Source organism: Anser cygnoides, chromosome W (assembly GCF_040182565.1).
Source record: "Anser cygnoides isolate HZ-2024a breed goose chromosome W, Taihu_goose_T2T_genome, whole genome shotgun sequence".
NCBI classification, from domain to species: domain Eukaryota; kingdom Metazoa; phylum Chordata; class Aves; order Anseriformes; family Anatidae; genus Anser; species Anser cygnoides.
In genome coordinates, this window is record NC_089911.1 from 4,487,358 (window position 1) to 4,501,939 (window position 14,582).

The window sequence follows — 14,582 nt, forward strand, 5'->3', positions numbered from 1 at the left end:
CCGAGGACACGCCCACCGGGCAGGTCAGGAGGGGCGGGGCTTAGTTGGCCGGGGCAATTAAGTTGGCATTAAGGCAGTGGGGTGGGGCTGGGGGCGGGGCTTAGAGCAAGGTGAGCAAAAGAGGGGGGCATGGCCTGAGGCGGGTGGGCGGGGCCTGGGGCTGGTGGGTGGGGGCTGAGGGTGATGGGCGGGGCCTGAGGGTGATGGGCGGGGCCTGAGGGTGATGGGCGGGGCCTGAGGGTGGTGGGCAGGGCCTGATGGTGATGGGCGGGGCCTGAGGGTGGTGGGCGGGGCCTGAGGGTGGTGGGCGGGGCCTGAGGGTGATGGGCGGGGCCTGAGGGTGATGGGCGGGGCCTGAGGGTGTTGGGCGGGGCCTGAGGGTGTTGGGCGGGGCCTGAGGTGATGGGCGGGGCCTGATGATGGTGGGCGGGGCCTGAGGTTGGTGGGCAGGGGCCTGAGGGTGATGGGCGGGGCCTGAGGTTGGTGGGCGTGGCCTGAGGGTGGTGGGCGTGGCCTGGGGCTGATGGGCGGGGGCTGAGGTTGGTGGGCGGGGCCTGAGGTTGGTGGGCGGGGCCTGGGGCTGGTGGGCGGGGCCTGGGGCTTGTGGGCGGGGCCTGAGGGTGGTGGGCGGGGCCTGAGGTTGGTGGGCGGGGCCTGGGGCTGGTGGGCTGGGCCTGGGATTGGTGGGCGGGGCCTGGGATTGGTGGGCGGGGCCTGGGGCTGGTGGGCGTGGCCTGGGGCTGGTGGGCGTGGCCTGGGGCTGGTGGGCGGGGCTTGTCCGGGCGAGGTTTCGCCCCCCAGCTCCAGGGGAGGGGCAGGAGGAGGGAGGGGGGGGAGGGGCGGTCCCTGACGTGGCCCCGCCCCCAGGCGCCGACGTGGGCGTGGCGCTGGGCGGCGCCGGAGGCGGAGCTCCGCCTGCTCCTGCCCCTGACCGACCTGCGGCCCCCCCGCCCGGCGGCCCTGGCACCAGCCCGGGGTGCGCCCCGAGAGCCTGCGCCTGCGCCTGGGGGGGCCCGCGGGAGGGGGCGCCGGGGGCGCTGCTGCTGGCCTGCGACCACCTGCTGGGTGAGGGGGGGCGGGGGGGGGCGGGGGGTCACAGGGGGTCGTGGGGGGGGACATGGGGGTTTGGGGAGGGGAAATGGGGGTTTGGGGGGGTCACAGGGGGGCATGGAGGGGGAAATGGGGTCCTGGGGGGGTGACGGGGGTCGTGGGGGGATACTGGGAAGGGGATTGGGGGGGAAATGGGGGTTTGGGGGGTCACAGGGGCCGTGGGGGGGGAAATGGGGGTTTGGGGGGGTCACGGGGGTCGTGGGGGGTCACGCGGAAGGGGATTGGGGGGTGCTGCTGGCCTGCGAGCACCTGCTGGGTGAGGGGGGCGCGGGGGGGGGGGGCACAGGGGGTCGGGGGGTGGAAATGGGGGCTTGGGGGGGTCACGGGGGTTATGGGGGGGGGGGAAATGGGGATTTGGGGGGTCACAGGGGATCGTGGGGGGGTCACAGGGGGGTTGGGGGGGGTGCTGCTGGCCTGTGACCACCTGCTGGGTGAGGGGAGGGGCGCGGGGGGGCAGGGGGGCTGGGGGGTCGGGGGGTGGATATGGGGGCTTGGGGGGGGCACAGGGGGTCGGGGGGGGGGGAAATAGGGGCTTGGGGGGGTCACAGGGGGTCGGGGGAGGTCACGGGGGGGTTGGGGGGTTGCTGCTGGCCTGCGACCACCCTGCTGGGTGAGGGGGGACACGGGGGGGCAGGGGGCTCGGGGGGGGGTCACAGGGGGCTTGGGGGGTGCTGCTGGCCTGCGACCACCCTGCTGGGTGAGGGGGACGCGGGGGGGGGGGGGGGGTCATGGGGGGCGTTGGGGGGTTTTGGGGGGGGTCGTTGGGGGGTTTGGGGGGGTCACAGGGGGTCGTGGGGGGGGGAAATGGGGGCTTGGGGGGTCACGGGGGGGTTGGGGAGGGTCATGGGGAACATTGGGGGGTTTTGGGGGGGTCGTGGGGGGATTGGGGGGGGGTCACAGGGGGTTGGGCGGGGTGGGGGGCTTGGAGGGGGCATGGGGGGGCCGGGGGGGTCTGCGATGGGGCACTTGGAGCTCTTGGGGGGGGGCAATGGGGGTTATGGGGGGGTTGGGGGTTTCTTTTGGGGGGGGGAGAATCTTTTAGGGGACGTAGGTGGGAGGTGAGAGCCGGGGGGGGCGCAGAGCCGTGACCCCCCGTGCCCCCCCCCAGCCGTGTACGAGGCCGAGGACATGGGCTCCATCCCCTGCCTGCGCGCGGCCCCCGGGCCCGGCCCTGGGGGGGGGGCGCTGCGTCCCCACGTGAGGGGGGGCACGGGGGGGGATGTGGGGGTCTGGGTCTAGATGGGGGTGGCACCTGGGGGGCTTCTGGGGGGGGCACTTGGGGGTCCTGGGGGTCCTAGAGGGGTCCTGGGTCTTATTGGGGGGGGGGGCATTGGGGGGGCACATGGGGGGCTTATGGGGGGGGGGGCTGGGTCTTGGGGGGGGATTCCATGGGGGGGCATCTGGGGGGCTTATATGGGGGTGTCTGCGTCTGATGGGGGGCCTGGGTCTTGGGGGGGCATCTGGGGGTTCTGGGTCTTATTGGCGGGGGGCCCCATTGGGGGGGCACCTGGGGGCTTATTGGGGGGGAGGGGTCTGGGTCTTTTGGGGGGCCTGGGTCTTATGGGGGGGGGATTCCATGGGGGGGCACCTGGGTCATGGGGGGTTGTGGGGATGGGGGGGGGGCTGAGTCTTACTGACCCCCCGGGGGTCTTATGGGGGGGGTCCCAGGTCCCATTGGGGGGTCCTGTCGTGGGGGGCACCTGGGGGCCATTTGGGGGGGGGTCACGTGTTCTACAGGGGGTGTTGGGGGATGGGGGGGGTTCTGAGCCCATAAGGGTGCCCCCCCCCACCACCCCCTGCCCCCCACAGGCTGGAGGTGACGCTGCCCCCCCCCCCCGCGGCTGGGGGTCCCCGCGCCCCCCCCCCGAGCCCCTTCTCTGCCCAGCGCAACATCTACGAGGGCCACGAGGTGGGGGCCACCCCCCAATTAACCCCCCCAATTAACCCCCCCCAATTAACCCCCCCCCAATTAACCCCCCAAACCCCATTGCCCCCCCCCCGAACCTTGTCACCCCCCCAGGGCTGGGCGTTTGGGGGGATTTTTTTTTGGGGGGGGGGCTGGGAGTTTGGGGGGGCTCTGGGGGTCCTGGATGTTTTGGGGGGTCCTGGGGGGGGTCCTGAGGGGGTCCTGGGGGGTTTGGGGGGCTTTTGAGGTTTTGGGGGGGCATTGGGGGGTCCTGAGGGTCTTGGAGGGGGGGTTGGGGGGGGTCCTGGGGGTTTGGGGGGGTCATGGGGGTTTTGGGGGGGGGGGTCTTTGGGGGGGGGGGGGGGGTTGGGAGGGGAGCTTGGGGGGGGTTGGGAGGGCTTGGGGGGGTCCTGGGGGTTTGGGGGGCATTGAGGGGGTTTGTGGGGGGGTCCTGAGGGTCTTGGGGGGTTCAGGGGGAGGGTCCTGAAGGTTTTGGGGGGGGTCTTTGGGGGGGATTCCTGGGGGTTTGAGGGGGGTCCTGAGGGGTTTGGGGGGGCATTGAGGGGGGTTGTGGGGGGGTCCTGAGGGTTTTGGGGGGGTCCAGGGGGAGTCCTGAGGGTTTTGGGGGGGGGGTCCTGGGGGGTCCTGGGGGTTTTGGGGGGTCCTGAGAATTTGGGGAGAATTTCTGAGGATTCGGGGGCACCGCTGACATTTTTAGGGTAGGAGAAATCTTTTGGGGGGTTCCCAGTGGTTGCCCTCCCCCCCAAAAAAATTGCCGCCCCCCCCCCCCATAGCTGGTGCTGCCGGGGAGCCCTGAGGAGCTGGGGGCGTTCGTGGGGGGCGCTGGGGGGGGCATCCTGCGCCCTGCGCCTGACCCTGCCCCGCGCCCACCTCCTGCTGCGCCCCCCGAGCTGCTGCAGCGCCTCTACAACAGGTGGGGGGGGCACGGGGGGCACGGGGGGGGCATTGGGGGGGCTGGGGGGGATTTGGGGGGTTCCGGGGGATTTGGGGGGTCCTGGGGGGAATTTGGGGGGATTTGGGGGCACCTTGGGGGGATTTGGGGGTCCTGGAGGAGATTTGGGGGGGCATGGGGGGTTTGGGGGGGCATGGGGAGGGCTGGGGGGGATTTGGGGGGTCTGGGGGGGATTTGGGGGGATTTGGGGGGGCTGAGGGGGGTCCTGGGGGGATTTGGGGGGATTTGGGGGGTTCTGGAGGGGATTGGGGGGCACGGGGGGGATTGGGGGGGCTGGAGGGGATTTGGGGGGGCTGGGGGGGTCCTGGGAGCAATTTGGGGGGGCTGGGGGGTCCCTGGGGGGATTTGGGGGCTCCTGGAGGGGATTGAGGGGGGCTGGGGGGGGCATGGGGGGATTTGGGGGGGCACGGGGGGGGCTGGGGGGGGATTTGGGGGGTCCTTGGGGGGATTTGGGGGGTCTTGTAGGGTATTGGGGGGAGCTGGGGGGGGGGGGGGGGGCTGGGGGGGGGCATGGGGGGGTTTGTGGGGGCATGGGGAGGGCTGGGGGGGGAGTTGGGGGGGTCTGGGGGGATTTGGGGGGATTTGGGGGGTCCTTGGGGGGATTTGGGGGGGTCTTGGAGGGGACTTGGGGGCACGGGGGGGGTTTGGGGGTTTTGGGGGGGGCATGGGAGGATTTGGGGGGGGGCCGAGGGGGGCTTTGGGGTGTCCCCGGGGGATTTGGGGGTCTCAGGGGGGATTTGGGGGCCAAGGGGGATTTGGGGCTGTTTGGGGGTCCTGGGGGTCCCGGTGTGTTTGGGGTTATTTTAGGGGGGGTCCCTCACCCCCCCCCCCCCACCCCCCAGGATCAACAACGACCTCCTCCTCTGGGAGCCTGCCGGCCCCGCCCCCCGGACGACCCCGCCCCCTCCGGAGGCCCCGCCCCCTCGGGTGACCACGCCCACTCGGGTGACCACGCCCACTCGGGTGACCACGCCCCCTCGGGGTGACCACGCCCCTTCGGCGACCACGCCCCCTCCGGAGGCCCCGCCCCCAGCGGCTGGGAGAGCTTCAAGCCCTGCAGGGCGGGCGGGGGGGGTGAGCGGGGGGGGGGGGCAGGGGTGGGGACAGGGGGACAGGGATGGGGGTGGGATGGGGACAAGGGGACAGGGACAGGGATGAGGGATGGGGATTGGGGACAGGGATGGGGACAAGGGACAGGGACAAGGAGACAGGATGGGGACAAGGGACAAGGGAATGGGGTCAAGGGACAGGGATGGGGACAAGGGGACAGGGACATGGGGACAGGGAGAAGGAGACGGGATGGGGACAGGGATGGGGACAGGGAACAGGGAGGGGATGGGGACAGGGATGGGGACAGGGACAGGGCATGGGGACAAGGGACAAGGGGACAGGGAAAGGGGATGGGGACAAGGGAATGGGAACAGGGATGGGGACGGGGGACAGGGACAAGGGATGGGATGGGGACAGGGATGGGGATGGGGAGTGGGGACAGGGACAAGGGGACGGGATGGGGACAAGGGACAGGGACAAGGAACAGGGATGGGGACAGGGACAGGGAGAAGGAGACGGGATGGGGACAAGGGGACAGGGACGGGGACAGGGACAGGGGATTGGGACAAGGGACAAGGAGACAGGAATGGGGACGGGGGGACGGGATGGGGACAGGGACAGGGGATGGGGATGGGGACAGGGGGACAGGGACAAGGGATGGGGACAAGGACAGGGGTGGGGACAAGGGACAGGGACAGGGGGACAGGGACATGGGGACAGGAATGGGATGGGGACAGGGACAAGGGAATGGGGACAAGGGACAGGGATTGGGGACAAGGGGACAGGGACATGGGGACAGGGACAGGGATGGGGATGGGGACAGGGATGGGGACAGGGATGGGGACAGGGACAGGAATGGGGATGGGGACAGGGATGGGGACAGGGACGGGGATGGGGACAAGGGACAAGGGACAAGGATGGGGACAGGAATGGGGACAGGGGGACGGGGACAAGGGATGGGGACAGGGATGGGATGGGGACAGCAACAGGGACAAGGGGATGGGATGGGGACAAGGGACAAGGGAATGGGGACAGGGACGGGGGACAAGGATGGGGATGGGGATGGGGACGGGGACAGGGACAGGGATTGGGGACAAGGGGATGGGGACAAGGGGATGGGGACAGGGATGGGGACAAGGACAGGGTTGGGGACGAGGGAATGGGGACAAGGGGACAGGGACGGGGTTAGGGATGGGGACAGGGATAAGGGACAAGGGGACAGGATGGGGACAAGGGACAGGGATTGGGGACAGGGACGGGGACGGGGGATGGGCACAGGGGATGGGGACAAGGGGACGGGGACAGGGACAGGGATAAGGGACAGGGAATGGGGACAAGGCACAGGGATGGGGACAGGGACAAGGGACGGGGACAAGGGACGGGGCCACCCCCAGCGCCCTCCATCGCGGGTCCCCGCTGTCCCCAGACTCCGAGGAGGAGGACGATGACGACGACGATGACGATGACGACGATGACGATGACGAAGGCCCCGCGGTGACACCGGGGGACGCGGGGGGCCCCGTCCCCAGAGCGGCGTCGCCGTCCTCGTCACCGTCCTGCAGGGCCGCGTCACCGCCCACTGCCACACCGAGGTGGGTCCCCGCGTCCCCACGGACACCCCAGTGTCCCCGAGGCCACCCCAATGTCCCCAAGGCCACCCCAAGGCCACCCCAAGGTCACCCCCAGGCCACCCCAATGTCCCTAAGGCCACCCCAAGGTCACCCCCAGGCCACCCCAATGTCCCCAGGGCCACCCCCATGTCACCCCGAGGCCACCCCAATGTCACCCCAAGGCCACCCCAATGTCCCCAAGGCCACCCCAATGTCCCCAGGGCCACCTCCATGTCACCCCCTGGTCACCCCGCCACCCCAATGTCACCCCAAGGCCACCCCAATGTTCCCGAGGCCACTCCCCGTGTCCCCGAGGCCACCCCAATGTCCCCAAGGCCACCCCAATGTCCCCAGGGCCACCCCCGTGTCCCTGAGGCCACCCCAATGTCCCCGAGGCCACCCCCATGTCACCCCGAGGTCACCCCAATGTCACCCCGAGGTCACCCCGATGTCCCCAAGGCCACCCCAAGGTCACCCCCAGGCCACCCCCGTGTCCCCGAGGCCACCCCCATGTCACCCCATGGCCACCCCAGTGTCACCCTGAGGTCACCCCGAGGCCACCCCGATGTCACCCCGAGGTCCCCCTGATGTCCCCAAGGCCACCCCGAGGGCCTCCTGCCTCACTTCGGGGGTGTCCCTGTCCCCCATGTGTCCCCCTGGGGTCCCCCTGTGTCACCCCAGGGCCCCCCATGCCCCCCGCCATTGCCCCCCATGTCCCCCCAGCGCCCCCTTGGGCCACCCTGGGGCTCCCCCCAGTGTCACCACCCCCTGCGGTGACAATTGGGTGCCCCCTTCGGTGTCCCCCCTTGGTGTCCCCCCTTTCGGTGTCCCCCCGTCCCCCCTTTTTGTGTCCCCCCACCTTTTGTGTCCCCCCCACCTTTTTTTCCCTTTTTGCCCCCCCTTTTGTGTCCCCCCCTTTCTGTGCCCCCCCCTTTCTGTGTCCCCCCCGCTTTTTGTGTCTCCCTCTCCCATTTTTTTGCCCCCCCCCCATTTTTTTCCCTTTCTGTTCCCCCCTTTTCTGTCCCCCCCTTTTGTGTCATCCCCCTTTCTGTGTCCCCCCCATTTTTGTGTCTCCCTCACCCTTTTTTTACCCCCCCCATTTTTCCCTTTCTGTGTCCCCCCTTTTTGTGTCCCCCCGTGCCCCCCCCATTTTGTCTCCCCCCCCTTTTCTGTGTCCTCCCCCACCTTTTTTTCCCTTTTTCTGTGCCCCCCTTTCTCTGCCCCCCCTTTCTGTGTCCCCCCTTTCTGTGTCTCCCTCCCCCCTTTTTTTGCCCCCCCTCATTTTTTCCCTTTCTGTGCCCCCCCCCCCTTTCTGTGCCCCCCCTTCTGTGTCTCCCTCCCCCTTTTTTCGCCCTCCCCTTTTTTTCCCTTTCTGTGCCCCTCCCCTTTTTTTTTTCCCCTTTTGTGCCCCCCCCATTTCTGAGCCCCCCCCCTTTTTTTCTGCCCCCCCCCCCCCAGGACGCGGGGGCTCACGGGGAGCTGGTGCTGGAGGTGGCCGGGGGCCGCCTGTGCTCGGTGGCCCGCCCGGGGGGGGGGCAGTGGGGCCGCACCTGCACCAGCATCGAGGCCGAGCGCGTCACCCTCTACCACGCAGGTACGGGGCCGGGGGGGTTAATGGGGTCGGGGGGGGTTAACGGGGTATGGGGGGGGGTGAGGGTGCCCCCACTGCCCCCCGAGGGTGCCCGGAGGGGTTTGGTGCGCGTGGGGGGGGGGCATAAAGGGGAAATTGGGTCATAGCACAACCCTATACGAGCGCTCAGAGAAGCTCCGGGGGGGTTCTGTCCACATGGGGCGACCCCACGGGGGGATGGTGAGCCTTAGCACAACCCTATACGAGCCCCTGGAGAATCCCCGGGGGTCCTGTCCCCATAGGGCGACCATACAGGGAGATGTTGAGCCTTAGCACAACCCTATACGAGCCCTCAGAGAATCTCCAAGGGGTTCTGTTCCCATAGGGCGGCCCCATAGGGGGATATTGAGCCTTAGCACAACCCTATACGAGCCCTCAGAGAATCCCCATTGCCGGGGGTGGGGCATAGGGGTTTTGGGGCTGTTTGGGGGGGGTTGGGGTTGTTTTTTTGGGGGGGTTAGGGCTGTTTTGGGGGGTTTTGGGGGGTTTGGGGCTGTTTTGGGGGGTTCAGGGGCTGTTTTGGGGCTGTTTGGGGGGGGGTTGGGGCTGTTTGGGGGGGGTTTTGGGGTTGTTTGGGGGGGGTTTGGGGCTGTATGGGGGGGTTCGGGGCTGTTTGCGGGGGTTTTGGGGCTGTTTTGGGGGTTGGGGGCTGGTTTTGGGGGTTCGGGGCTGGGGGTTTGGGGCTGTTTTGGGGGAGTTTGGGGCTGGTTTTGAGGGGTTCGGGGCTGGTTTGGGGGGTTTTGGGGCTGTTTTGGGGGCGTTTGGGGCTGGTTTTGGGGGGTTTTGGGGCTGTTTTGGGGAGTTTGGGGCTGTTTTGGGGAGTTTGGGGCTGTTTTGAGGGGGTTTGGGTCTGGTTTTGGGGGTTTTGGGGCTCTTTTGGGGGTTTGGGGCTGTTTTGTGGGCGTTTGGGGCTGGTTTTGGGGGGGTTCGGGGCTGTTTTGGGGGTTTGGGGCTGTTTTGGGGGGTTGGGGCTGTTTTGGGGGTTTGGGGCTGTTTTGGGGGGGTTGGGGCTGTTTTAGGGGGTTGGGGCTGTTTTGGGGGTTTTGGGGCTGTTTTGGGGGCGTTGGGGCTGTTTTGGGGGGGTTTTGGGGCTGTTTGGGGGGTTCGGGGCTGTTTTGGGGGTTTTGGGTCTTTTTTGGGGGTTCGGGGCTGGTTTTGGGGGGTTGGGGGCTGTTTTGGGGGTTTCGGGGCTGTTTTGGGGGTTTGGGGCTGTTTGGGGGGTTTGGGGCGGTTTTGGGGGAGGTTGGGGCTGTTTTGGGGGGGTTCGGGGGTGTTGTGCCCCCCAACCCCCCCGTGCCCCCCCCAGGCTCGGTGCCGGACGATTTGGGGGGGGGTCTCCTGGAGGTGCCCGGGGGGGTCGCCGCTGCCCCCCACCTGCACTGGACGCTGGGGCCCTGGGAGGAGCCCACCCCCCCCTGGGGGGGGCCGCCCCCCCCGCATGCTGGCGGCCGCCGTGAGCGGAGCCCTGAGCCCCCGGGGGGACGTCAAGGTGGGGGGGGGGCGGGGTGGGGGGGTTGGGGGCATTTGGGGGGGCTGGGGGGCGGTTGGGGGGGGGATACGGGGGGATTTGGGGGATATGGGGGGGCAGGGGGGTTGGGGGGCATTTCGGGGGGCTGGGGGGGGTTGGGGGGATTTGGGGGGTTATGGGGGGGCTTGGGGGGATATGGGGGATTGGGGGGGGTATGGGGGAATTTGGGGGGTCCAGGAGAGGTTGCGGGGGGATATGGGGAGATTTGGGGGGGCAGGGGGGTTTGGGGGGATATTGGGGGGGGGTTGGGGGGGATATGGGGGGATTTGGGGGTGTTGGGGGGGTTGGGGGGGATTTGGGGGGTATGGGGGGATTTGGGGGGTATGGGGGGCTTAAGGGGGATTTGGGGGTGTCCAGGGAGCTTGGGGGGGGGGATATGGGGGGATTTAGGGGGGCTGGGGGGGTATGGGGGGATTTGGGGGAGCTGGGAGGGGATTTGGGGGGATTTGAGGGGATTTGGGGAGGATTTGGGGGAGTTGGGGAGGATTTGGGGAGGATTTAGGGGGATTTGGGGGGATTTGGGTGGATTTGGGGGGGATTTATGGGGATTTGGGTGGATTTGGGGGATTTGGGGTGGATTTGGGGAGGATTTGGGGGGATTTGGGGGAGATTTGGGGAGGATTTGGGGGATTTGGGGGGGGATTTGGGGAGGGTTTGGGGGGATTTGGGGGATTTGGGGAGATTTGGGGGAGATTTGGGGGACGTGGGGGGTGTGAGGGATTTGGGGGGGGATTTGGGGGATGTTGGGGGGTGGGGGGGGATTTGGGGACACCCCGGGGCCTTCCCGCTGCCCCCCAGGAGTTCGTGGTGACGCTGGCGCTGGAGGGGGCGCTGCTGCAGCACCGCCCGGCCCCCCCCGGGCAGCGCTGGTACAGCCAGGTAGGGGGCTGCGGGGTCCCGCGGGGTCCTGCGGGGTCCTCTCGGGTCCTTTTGGGGTCCCGCGGGGTCCCGCGGGGTCCTTTGGGGTCCCTTTGGGGTCCTGTGGGGTCCTTGTGGGGTTTCTTTGGGGTCCTTTGGGGGTCCTTTGGGGTCCTTTGGGGTCCCTTTGGGGTCCTTTTGGGGTCCTGTGGGGTCCTGTGGGGGTCCTTTGGGGTCCTTTGGGGTCCTGTGGGGTCCCGCGGGGTCCTTTTGGGGTCCCACAGGGTCTTGTGCGGTCCTTCAGGGTCCCTTTGGGGTCCTTTGGGGTCCTTTTGGCGTCCTTATGGGGTCCTGTGGGGTCCTTTTGGGGTCCTTTTGGGGTCCTTTTGGGGTCCCTTTGGGGTCCTGTGGGGTCCTTTGGGGTCCCTTTGGGGTCCTTTTGGGGTCCTTTTGGGGTCCTGTGGGGTCCTTTTGGGGTCCTTTTGGGGTCCCTTTGGGGTCCCTGTGGGGTCCTGTGGGGTCCTGCGGGGTCCTGTGGGGTCCTTTTGGGGTCCCTTTGGGGTCCTTTGGGGTCCTTTTGGGGTCCCTTTGGGGTCCCTTTGGGGTCCTTTTGGGGTCCTTTGGGGTCCTTTTGGGGTCCCTTTGGGGTCCCTTTGGGGTCCTGTGGGGTCCTTTTGGGGTCCTTTAGCGCCCTGTTGGGGTCCCTTGGGGTCCCTCAGGTTCTTTGGGGTCCCTATTTGGGGTCCCTGACTCTATTTGGGGTCCCTTACTGTTTTGGGGTTCCTGACCCTATTTGGGGTCCCTGACCCTTTTGGGGTCCCATGGGGTCCCCCCGGTGCCCCTGCCCCTTTTGGGGTCCCCCGGTGCCCCTGACCCTTTGGGGTCCCCCCCGGTGCCCCTGCCCCTTTGGGGTCCCCCTTGGTGTCCCTGTCCCTATTTGGGGTCCCATTTGGGGTCCCTGACCCTGTTTGGTGTCCCTGACCCTTTGGGGTCCCATTTGGGGTCCCATGGGGTCCCCTTGGTGTCCCTGACCCATTTGGGGTCTCTGTCCCTATTTGGGGTCCCATGGGGTCCCTCTTGGTGTCCCTGACCCATTTGGGGTCCCATTTGGGGTCCCCCCCGTGTCTCTGCCCCATTTGGGGTCCCTGAGCCCCTTTTGGGTCGGTGCCCCTGCCCCTTTTGGGGTCCCACTTGGGGTCCCTTTTGGGGTACCCTTGGTGTCCTTGGCCCTTTTGGGGTCCCATTTGGGGTCCCATGGGGTCTCCTTGGTGTCCCTGCCCCTTTGGGGTCCCCCCCGGTGCCCCTGCCCCTTTTGGGGTCCCATGGGGTCCCCCCTTGGTGTCCCTGACCCTTTCGGGGTCCCACTTGGGGTCCCCCCGGTGCCCCTGCCCTTTTGGGGTCCCCCCGGTGCCCCTGCCCCTTTGGGGTCCCCCCGTGCCCCTGCCCCTTTGGGGTCCCCCCGGTGCCCCTGACCCTTGGGGTCCCGTCCCGCAGCTGTGCGGGGCGCTGTGGCTGCAGGACCTGCCCGTCCCCGGCTACGCGGCGCCCGCGGCGCTCCCGGAGCTGCACCTGCACCTGCGCCGCTGCGCCGCCGCCTACAGGTAGGCCCCGCCCCCGGCCCTGCCCCCGGCCACGCCCCGACCACGCCCCCTCCCGCTGACCACACCCCTTCCGTGGCCACGCCCCCTTCCATGACCACGCCCCCCACGCTGACCACGCCCCCCACGCTGACCACGCCCCCCGTCCCCCCCCAGGCCCCCCCTGCCCCTGCGGGTCCTGGCGACGGCCGAGATGCTGAGCGCCCGCGGGAACCTGCCGGGGGGCGTGGCCTGCGTGGCGCTCAGGTGGGCGGGGCTTGGGGAGGGGCGGGGCTTGTGGGGGGCGGGGCTTGTGGGGAGGGGGCGGGGCTTGTGGGGAGGGGCGTGGTTTGTTGGGAAGGGGCGGGGCTTGTGGGGGAAGGGGCGGGGCTTGTGGGGGAAGGGGTGGGGCTTATGGGGAGGGGGAGGGGCTTGGGGAGGGGGCGGTGCTTGTGGGAGGGGGCGGGGCTTGGGGAAGGGGCGGGGCTTGTGGGGGAAGGGGGGTGGGGCTTATGGGGAGGGGGCGAGGCTTGTGGGGAGGGGGCGGGGCTTGTGGGAAGGGGCGGGGCTTGTGGGAAGGGGCGGGGCTTGTGGGTGGCTTATGGGGTGGGGGAGGCGGGGATGTGGGTTTGGGGGCGTGGCTTGTGGGAGGGGCGGGGCTTGTGGGAGGGGCGGGGCTTGGGAGGGGCGGGGCTTGGGAAGGGCGGGGCTTCTGGAGGGGGCGGGGCATGGGAAGGAGGGGCGGGGCTTGGGGAGGAGGGGGGCGGGGTTTATGGGGGCTTCTGGGGTGGGGCTTTGGGGTGGGGGTGTGGGGTTGGGGGCGGGGCTTAGCAGTTGGGGGCGGGGCTTGGGCAGGAGGGGGCGTGGCTTGGGGAATAGGGGAGGGGCTTGAGGGGGAGGGGTGGGGCTTGTGGGGAGGGGGGAGGGGCTTGTGGGGAGGGGCTTGTGGGTGGGGCTTTGGGGCGAGAAGGGCGGTTGCGGGCATGGGGGAGGGGCTTAGCAGTTGGGGGCGGGGCTTGGGCGCCGGGGGCGGGGCATCCGTGGGCGGGGGGCGGGGTTTGGGGGCGGGGGGGGGTTGGTTGGCCCCCCTGACCCCCCCCCCCGCCCCCCCCCCCCTCCCCAGGCTGATCGTGGATGACGGCGCCGTGCTGCTGAGCGAGCGCTGGCGCTGTGAGCGCCTGGACCTGCGCAGAGGTGGGGGGACCGGGGTCACCCCCAAGCCCCCCGGGGTCACACTCCCCCCCCAAAAAGCCCCCTCCGGGGTCACCCCCCCAAAAAGCCCCCCCGGGGTCACCCCCCCCAAAAGCCCCCATGTCACCCCTCCAGGTCCCCCCCCCTTTGGTGTCCCCCCTTTGGTGTCTCCCCCTCAGTGTCACCCCCCTGTGTGTCCCCCCCCCCTTGGTGTCACCCCCCGGGTCAGCCCCCGGCTCCCCCTCCTTGGTGTCCCCCCCAAAAGCCCCCCGGTGTCACCCCCAGGTCCCCCCTTGGTTCCCCCCCCCAAAAGCCCCCCCCTTGGTGTCAGCCCCATGGTGTCACCCCCCCTTGATGCCCCCCCTTGATGTCCCCCCCTTGGTGTCACCCCCCCCAGTGTCACCCCCCCCTTGATGTCCCCCCCTTGGTGTCACCCCCCCCCGTGTCACACCCCTGTGCCCCCCTTCGTGTCACCCCCCCAGTGTCATCCCCCCTTGGTGTCACCCCCCCGGTGTCCCCCCCTTGTGCCCCCCCTTGGTGTCACCCCCCCGTGCCCTCCCTCGTGTCCCCCCCCGTCCCCAAGACACCCAAACGGGGGGTCCTGAAGGTCTTGGGGGAAGGGGGGGATCCCATGGGAGGGGGGGTGTCAAGGGGGGACACCCGGGGGGGTGGGCACATGGGGGGGAGGGGGACGGGGGGGGGGGGGGGGCTGGGGGGGGGTCACTGCTGCCCCCCCCGCCCCCAGATTTCGTCTGCGTGCTGGACGTGGATTTCCTGGAGCTGCTGCTCACCTCCTGGCAGGGGGGCACCGGGGGGGGAGCCCGGTCAGTGGGGCGGGGGGGGCTGCGGGGTGGGGGGGGGGGGGGTCTATGGGGCAGGGGGGCTGTGGGGCAGGGGGGGCTCTATGGGGCAGGGGGCTCTATGGGGCGGGGGGGCTGTGGGGTGGGGGAGGTCTATGGGGCAGGGGAGGGCTGTGGGGCAGGGGGGTCTCTATGGGGCGGGGGGCTGTGGGGTGGGGGAGGTCTATGGGGGTTGGGGGGGCTGTGGGGCGGTGGGGGTCTATGGGGTTGGGGGGGGGTCTATGGGGCAGGGGGGCTGTGGGGTGGGGGGGGTCTATGGGGCGGTGGGGGTCTATGGGGTTGGGGGGGC

At 69.7% G+C, this 14,582-nt stretch overlaps 2 long non-coding RNA genes across 2 annotated transcripts; both read left to right on the top strand.

The window, feature by feature from the left end:
• On the top strand, positions 1 to 2,283 carry LOC136788826 (uncharacterized). The gene is made up of 3 exons (XR_010827394.1): positions 1 to 23; positions 868 to 976; positions 2,219 to 2,283. It is a non-coding gene; the product is annotated as an uncharacterized lncRNA (long non-coding RNA).
• A 10,133-nt stretch (positions 2,284 to 12,416) lies between these two features.
• Positions 12,417 to 14,268, top strand: LOC136788855 (uncharacterized). Its single transcript, XR_010827409.1, has 3 exons — positions 12,417 to 12,509; positions 13,366 to 13,436; positions 14,179 to 14,268. It is a non-coding gene; the product is annotated as an uncharacterized lncRNA (long non-coding RNA).
• The last annotated feature ends 314 nt before the right edge of the window (positions 14,269 to 14,582 follow it).